This window comes from Stomoxys calcitrans, chromosome 1, assembly GCF_963082655.1.
Source record: "Stomoxys calcitrans chromosome 1, idStoCalc2.1, whole genome shotgun sequence".
NCBI lineage: Eukaryota > Metazoa > Arthropoda > Insecta > Diptera > Muscidae > Stomoxys > Stomoxys calcitrans.
Window position 1 is genome coordinate 101,456,306 of NC_081552.1, and position 8,945 is coordinate 101,465,250.

General features: G+C 38.7%; 1 protein-coding gene across 3 annotated transcripts in view; it reads right to left on the reverse strand.

The window, feature by feature from the left end:
- The window catches only part of LOC131998527 (delta-1-pyrroline-5-carboxylate dehydrogenase, mitochondrial-like), a 57,152-nt gene extending 49,729 nt beyond the window's left edge, over positions 1–7,423 (reverse strand). Inside the window, exon 1 of one of the 3 annotated variants that reach the window (XM_059370882.1) lies at positions 7,280–7,423. The gene's annotated coding sequence lies outside the window, so the exon portion shown is untranslated. Of the gene's footprint in view, positions 1–7,175 lie in introns of all 3 variants that reach the window. The other 2 variants (XM_059370881.1, XM_059370880.1) reach the window with 2 other exon arrangements.
- Positions 7,424–8,945: the final 1,522 nt, after the last annotated feature.

Here is an 8,945-nt window from a genome sequence, read left to right on the forward strand (position 1 = left end):
ATGTATGTCCCGATTGTAATCAGGGACCGCGCGATACACGTCACCTATTTAACTGGTCAGCCAGGCCCAATCGACGCAGACCCAGATCCCTGTGGAACTCTGCGACTAAGATAAGGTAGTCGCAGAGTTCCTGGGACTTGACACTCAACAGAATCAAGCAGACGAAAGATAGAACACTATAAACTGCTACAACAAGAACGAATGATGCAGGACGTCTCTGCAATCGAAGATAAGTGTGAGTTTATTCTTAACATTCAACCGAATTTTGTGCCCATTTCCCATGGGGATAATTGAGCTTTAATTTTCATTTCATAATCAAAACCCTTAATTCATCACAAGAACTGGATCGTCGCGGACTGACTGTGTCCAACGTCTACTGAGCAATAGCAACGCAATGTTGTTTTTGGTCGAAATAAGCAAAACCCGAAACGCGTGGAAGTAAAATAATAAGTGATTGAGTGTCAACAGAAAGCTGGAAAACATTGGAAAATCGAATAGGCATAGCCCGCGAAAATTTTAAATACACAATGCCCTTTTAACGAACCTCGTATAGATATAAAAATAAAAACTTCCCAAAGCGGTGCCGCACTGTGGCACGCCATTCAGACTCGGCTATAAAAAGGACAGCAACCATTGATATGTGAATAGTTTCCCCCTGTTCCTTAATGGAATGGTTATGGTAAATTTGCATTTGCGTATAGAGATAATACCTAAGTACTATAGAGAGGTCACCGCAGCGCAGACGTTAGCATGTGAAAACATCGAAACCTGGCGAAAACATCAGAAAAAAATGTCCTAATGCTGGCGACATTTATGAGGTACTACCCCAATTAAAAAAAATGCTATGGCAGCCATGTAAAAACTTCTCCCCAAAAGAGCCTTGTACTGCGTCACGCCGATCGGACTCGGCTATAAAAAAGGAGATCCCTTATCATTGAGCTTTAACTTGGATCGGATCGCACTCATTGATGTATAAGAAGTTTGCCTCTGTTTCCATATGGAATGTTCATGGGCATATTCGTAAATATACTATTTTGGGCGTGCAAACACATACAACTCAGTATATAACATTTCATCGGAGTCAGAAAAATGCGTTTTATGTACCTTGAAGAAGCTAAATAGTGGCAACCCGAGAACTTTCAAAATTTCGCTTTTCTAGCCAGCAGTCCTCTCGTATACCACAGATTTCTAATTGGTTCTTTATCTTACTATGTAGATTTTATCGATTTAAAGAGAAACAGAGAGGATAATATTGGATCGATTATTTATTTTTAAAATACATATCGATTGTGCATGTACATATTAGTTTTGGTTATTAAATTTTTACAAGTTCATTGTATGTAATTGTAACGACCAACCCAAATACATGTCGTATAAGGAATGAATCTATTATATATATTTGTATATTTGTTCGCAGTCGACACATCAACACGTCAATGTGTGCGATGCATGTTTGACGGACAATTGTTGTGTTACACTTAGCTGGCAGCAAGCGTTGCAAAGAGGTTTGTGGAAATTTGCAAAAGGCCTTTATTGTGAGTGATGTTATCATTAGATTGAATAATTTATTTTTTATTTGATGATAGTAGCAATACAAAATAATTTTAATGTGGAAGATATTGTTTTTTCTACATGAAAAAATGTCATCGATGGTTCTCCCCTACTAATGCGGGCAACATTTGTGAGTTACTATACCATTTGGTATGGCAACCATGTAAAAACTTCTTCCCAAAGAGTTGTCGCACTGCCGGATTCGGCTTTAAAAAGGTGGTCCCTTATCATTGAGCTTAAAACTTGAATCAGACTCCACTCATTGATATGTGAGAAGTTTGCCCTTGTTCCTTAGTGGAATGTTCATGGACAAATCTGCATTTTTACTTGATATATACATATGTATACGTATGTGTTTTAATGTTCGTCTACTGCTAAGTATTAAAATTATAAATTTCCTCGCGAACAAACGACTAAGTAACACATGAGACCTCATATCTCATATCAAAGAATGCTGTTTAGCTCAATAAAAATTGATTTCCTTTTATACTAACATTCGATAATAAAAATGTGGTTGGCATTTTCATGGTCTATCCAAACATAAAGAAATCTTTAACGTTAGGTTACGTTGAACAGGTGGATAAATTGTGGGTCCCATGACTTAAATGTAAGGGAGAAGGTGGCACTGGCACGCCACAGAGGCATTTTTATCGTTGTTGTTGTAGCCACATTTGCATGTGGGGTTGGCGATCCTTCTCAAGCTCTTATAGATGAGCGAGCTCGTTCCGGTCTATACCACTAACCGCAGCGGGAACATGATGACCATTGGTTTTTTAAAGGCGCCAATATTTCACCTTGTCGTATCGAGCATCAAAGGCACTCAGTATTTAAGCAAGAACCGCTCACTGGGAGTCTCCACTCGATACCGCTGATTGTCCGCGACTGCAACTGCAGTTACTCCGTATTAGGCATTCCACTATCCGCAAGCTGTGGACGCGCCACAGCTAAGTTTCTCCCAGGGTGTCCAATGGCCACCCTGTTCCCGCGCCGATCGGTCCTTTGCTTGCTCAGCTCGTTCCGGTCCAAAGGTAGGTAAGCAACCTACAGGAGCTTGACGAGGATCGCCACCTCCATATGAAAATGTGGCTACAACAACAACTAAGAAAAGAAGGGGGAAACTAGGAAAAAAGACAATAACGATGAGAACCAGAAGGACCAGAGAGGAGCTCCCGTACGAGACCTTCGGGTAATAAGCTACTTCAGGCTTCTAAGGTAGTAGAGAATGACAAGAAGGCTAAGTGCTGGAACGAGTCTAGGCACGGAAAGAGGTGTTCACACTAAATTTTCTCCTCGCGATTGCGAGACAGTGACATCAAAACAGCTTGATCATCTCTAACTCCCACACCACAGACTCTGCAGACCCGGCGTCTAAATAAGAAATTGTCGTAAATCTTAAATCGGTCATTGCAACTAGAATTGTAAGAAATTTAAGTAAATTGATGGACCCCAATGGGTGAAGTTTCCGTAGAATTCGCAGGTAAATTTTGTCGATAGGCACAAATGTTGGCAGATCTCGGGTGGTTTTAACCTGCCATAATGAGTAAAAGTCAGTCTTGGGTACTTCTTTTTACCGTTATGTTGGTCAACATGCAAATGCAAATTTGCCCATGAACATTCGTGATTCAAGTTTAAGCTCAATAGTAAGAAGTCTCCGAACGGCATAGTACTTCACAAATATCGCCAGAAATTATGAGGGGATAACCGCCGCTGAAAAATTTTTCTGATGTTCTCGCCAGGTTTGGAACCTAGGCGTTTAGCCAGACACATCCTTCCGTAGAGATGAAGATGAGAAAATATGTTGTGGTGAGAATACACAGCCTAGGCAAAATCCAATAAAATGCCCGTAACCTGGTTCATAGCAGCAAAATCCTACGAGTTGACGGTTTCCATTTATTTGTCGATTTTATTATTTATTTATATTAGATTTTTGAATACTAAGCTTATAGTAAATACAAATTTAGTACTGGGATATAACATTGGCTGCTAAGGCCATCAGCTAATAAGAATAAACATGGATGTAATGGTATTTGTGTTAGAAATTAATTTAAAGAAAGCGTTGGTATTATCTGCACTAGGAGTTTGTAGCATTTCTACTACTTTGTTTTTAAGCATAAGATTCTTCTGATGAGATGGTTAGGTTAGGTTTTGTTAGGTTGAAAAGAGGGTGCAGATATTAATCTGCCCCATGCCACTATAGACACACCTAAGCCAGTAATCGGCTCATTTATGGTGGTCACCCATAGGAGTGGCGATAAAATGACCCACTGTGGCGTGCTTTGTGCCACTTTCACCCCTATATATTTATGCCATGGGACACAAAATTTATCCACCTGATTTGATAAATACAACCCTTGCCTGCTGCCAGGATTTCGATGTATATGCAAGTCCCAGGCACGCTGTGAAAATTTTGGCCAGGTGGGGCGCCATATAGTCTGCCGGAAACGCCGCTGTAACGCCGGAAATATTCCTCCTGGTCCGGGTGACTTAAATGGTTTGAACCTCTTTAAGGATTCCTTCAATATAAATTTCGTAATTATAAACCTTCGATCAACATCATTATTCCATGATTCCGGTGTCTCCGTGGGTAACGTCATATCCTGTGGAAATGGGTTTTCATCAAAAGCCGCAACATGTTCTCCTTTGTTTCTGCGCTCACTCCCATGTCGTCTACAAAAGTTTCAATTTTGGCATGGGTTTATGACCGATCGCCGCGGGGACATGGTGGCCATTGCTTATTTAAAGACGCCAATAAGGGTGAATAATCACAGTCGTAGTCGAAGGCGAATTTCACGTATCGTTGTATTCTGTAACTAATTCGCCTTCGAGAGTTTGATAATAGAAAAATATTGTGGTAGATAAAAAATATTATATAAAAGTAGGTTCCATACTCTATCGACAAACAGGCGCGATGTAGGTTAGTATCGAATTAACTTATATATCGATCGTTTTCGTCAGCCGAATTCGACTTATGTGATAACAAATATGTTAACGAAATTTTGTCTTCGACAACCATAATACCATTTAGTAAAAATTTCGACATTTGACTACGCCATCGCCAACCGGAATAAGAGGGAATATCTAAGTACCATCGTTGTTTTAAGAAATAGCGTTCTTGCTGTGATTTTTTACTATTTCTCACAACTCATCCCATTGTGTGCCATGGCGTAGACAAATTTTATTCGTCTATGGGCACGCCTATAAGAGCTTGACGAGGATCGCCACCTTCACATGCAAACGTGGCTACAACAACAAATCCACCAATATCCATCGCCCAAAAGCCTCAAAGTAGATCTACATGATCTAGAGCGTGATCAAGATCTACAGCGCTACAAAAGAGAACCTCTAGATCAAGCGGCATATCGAGCAGGTCTAGACAGCATTCATGTAGACACGGTAGCAAATGCGGTAAATGGCTGCCGGATGAATGTAGTCCTTGGAGAACGACCGCCTCCCATTGCACCTGAAGAAATTGACCTCACCCGGCAAATCAGAGTAGTTCTGCCTCAATCACGTTCCGCCAGATGCAGCCGCCTCAACTCCTACAGAGCAAGGACCGGTATCAGTCCTGCACGATGTATATACCGACTGTAGCCAGGGACCCCACGATACACGCCACCTGTTTAACTGCCCAGCCAGACCCACTCGACTCAGACCCAGATCACTGTAGACGCACCCCATCTTAGTCGCAGAGTTCCTGGGTCTTGACACTCAACAGAATCAAATAGACGAAAGATAGAACACAACAAACTGCTACAACAACAACAACAATATGAAACCTATTAAAGTTAAACTTAAAAATATTCAAATATAAAACGTACGCTTGTATTTAAGTAGAAAATTCCCCAAATATAAAATGTTGCGACGGCACCATTTGCAAAAGTGGTGGCTCTCTTGGAAATCCTTTTGACAGATTTTGTCAGAACAAAATACCACTACTAATTACAACGCACTGCTACAACAACATCAACTAATTATACCAAAGGAGAATGCACATGTATAAGATTTCTGCAATACATTTAAATGGAGTGCGGCGGGCACATCCCTGCAAACGTTTTCGATCGGGGAAGAGCTCGTAGAAGATTCCCCCGTCGGGAGTTGTGTCAAGACGACTTTTCTGGAAGAGTGTTCCGCGAATCTTCAGTATGAATTGCTAACGAGTAAGTCAGAAGAGTTTTTAAAGATTTTATAATCGCGTGGACGAAAAATAAGTGTTTTGTAACATTTATTAAATATTAATCAATAAGAGTTACACGTTATTTGTTTGGAAGAACTAAGATGCATATCAATATTACTTTTTTCATCGGAAATCCAAAAATTCTGAAAAAATTTAAATAAAAGAATTTCGCATTACACTCATAGTCGTGTTATTAAGTACCAATCATTATATAAGCCAAGTGAGAATTATGTTTGGTGTTGTGGAAATTGTCCTCTGAAAACAAAACATCGAATAACATAATTCATTACAATTCCTAAACGCACTAGTCATGAAAATAAAAATAATCGCGAAAAGGTTATTCAAGCAATTTGTAAATAAATCTTCTGGACCATTTTAACAGTTGCCTAATAATTGTCGCGAAGAGTTTCTTAAACTTCCACACATGCAGTGGATTGTCCAACGATATCCTAGAGGAGTGTTTCGCGAATCATACGTTGTTGAAACCACATTTTCATGTGGAGGTGACGATCCTCGTTAGGCTCCTGTAGGTGAGCAAGCTCGTTCCGGTTCGAAGGACCGATCACCGCGAATCATACGGAAGAACAGTTGTGTAAAAATCTTCAAGATTGCTTTATTTATCGCGGGGACGAACGCTCTTTCGAAAATATGATAAATGTTTGTGGGGATGTAAAAAAAAACACCATTGTACAATTATAATACAATAAAAAGTATGAAAGGAAGAATTTTTTATGTATGCAAGTGGATACTAAGCATTCTGACCTAAAATTGAACGATGGTGACAATGTGAGTGATGAGCTATCGACGAAAAATCTATTTAAATAAATTACTTGGTGTATATATGAAAGTATTGGCATAGAACATTTTTCGATTACAAATTTATTAACTCTTTTTTTCATCTGGGTCTTGTGTTTCACAACCAGGTGTCTATTTTTTTTTCTTGAGTGTTAATTAAACGTTATTGCTGGCAAATGTTTTTGCTTTCAGCGGTTGTGTTTTTTTTTCTAACAAATAGCTTAAGTTGTAGACAAAGACTTTTCGGGCAAGTTATTAGAACTGGACTCAGGTTGATTTTGAACTTATTTTTATCCGTTTTCGGGGGGAGAAAAGTGCAAGGTGCTTGTTTTTTTTTTTTTTCTTAAGATAACCTGTTTTTGACTTTTTATTCCTATATTAGTTTGATTTTTTTATAGTTCACTTTTGCTGTCTTGGATTCATATCTTCATGTAATTATTTTGCAAAATTTCCCCCACATAATACAGCTTTTGTTGCGAGGTTATTACGCAATTTTTAGCAAGCCATTAAATTTTTCTGTGTTGGTTTTTTTGACGTTATTCCAAATGTTGTTCTTACAAAGTTGGCTTGTTTCACCTAATTTTGTTTCGCGAAAATACTTGTAACGCATTGAAAAAGCCTTTTCGATTTTTCTGTTGATTTCTTTGGCACTTACTTCAGATGTTATTTTCTTAAATCAATTCAAATTTATTTTTATTATATATGATGTAGTGTTCTCTATTAGAATGCCACTGCTGCTGCATTCATCAACTCACTTACTACTGCAACCGCCGCACCGCGACACTCGCGCAATTAAATTTCGAGACTATTTGACTTTTATTTGAATTGTATTTTGCTGTATCTTCAAATTCGTATTTGCTGCCTTCGCTGTCGTGTTGTGCTGTCGGAATCAGCAGTTTTTCCACAGTCTCAACACGCTCTTGCGCTCTAACACGAATATCGAGAAACCCCCAAAACCACCACCGACTCGTTTGTTTTGCCGTCTGTCGTTGCCTCTTGTTCTCAGCAAATTTGTGTGTCAATTTTATATGTATGTTGGTTATGGACCCGGCAGGGTAAAAACAATTGGTATGTGGTGTGGGGGGTTGCGTATGTTTGTATGTTTATCGTTTATCTTTTTACCTTGTTCCTCAAACGTCACTTTCGTTCTTGGTACACTGATAAAATTGTTTGAATAATAAATATTTGTATAAGGAGAATTGGAAAGTTTGAAAACATGCAATATTAAAAATGATAGTATGAACTAAACACGGGTCAAGCTGACCCTTAGTTCTGCTGTCACACACAGCCTGTGTGTGAGTACCGAATTAGTAGGTTCTGTTTGGTATTTGCTAAAGCTGCTATTACACCAACAGACACGTCATACGAGCTGGCACTTTCTAAATATATTCATAACACTTGTCTTTTGTACGTCAAATACGAATAGAGTGCGCTCTAATCGGCATTTATTCTTATATGTATTGTATTTTTATTTATAGACATGTGTCTACATCTATGGTTGATGAAACAAAAGCTCGATATAATCGAAAAAGTTGCATATTGATTCCAAAATCCATTTGCCATATTAAATTTTTCGCACGTATCACAAGCAATGTTGCCGTTTATGGTAAGTTCCTACCAAAATTGAATTGTTTTTATTCTCTTGGTAGGTTGACCTCAATTTTGATTTTTTTCAACATATAAAGTACTTACTGAAAAATCGTATCCACAGGTTGCGGATAGTGGAGTGCTCCTGTCGAAGATCTCCACCTCCGCATGAAAATGTGATTACAACAGCAACAAATAGTGTTCTCACTACTTCAAGCTTTAGTAAAAAAGGCGTAAGTCCTGATATTGGCTGTAAGTTGTACAAGTGTTAAGGGATTGGAAGAGATCCGTAAATTCTGGGTAGAAAATGCGCCTTTGGTGGCTTCCATCGCAAAACAGGCCTTTATGGCAATTGCATACCAATATGGTAAGATCTGGCCCATACTCAGATGTTGCAATTCACTGCAACGGCAAAATGGGTAGTAAGAGGGCATATCAATCGGGAGATCGCTTTATCCAAACTGGGCACGTTTGTTCATTGAAATCGGGGCACAAATATGACTTTATGTTCTTTGTAGCGTTTAAAATGTTTAATATGATGTGTTACAAATGGAATTGGCAAAGTGGCCAACTGTTCGGTCGTGGGTATAAAATCATATATCGCAGTTTTGGCCTGTAAAAAATATGGTAGGATTTTTCTTAAATTTTGGTAGGATCACTGATCACAAAATGTGCACAACTTTCAGAGTAACTATTTTTATACGCTACACCATTCGTTTGTAACATCAAGAAGGAAGAGATTTGTACAATGTCTTTTTCTATGATTTTAACTATGTGTGCAGTTTTGATTAAATACCACTGGTAAATTTTATATGTTTCTCCCGACTTTCACTTTTGA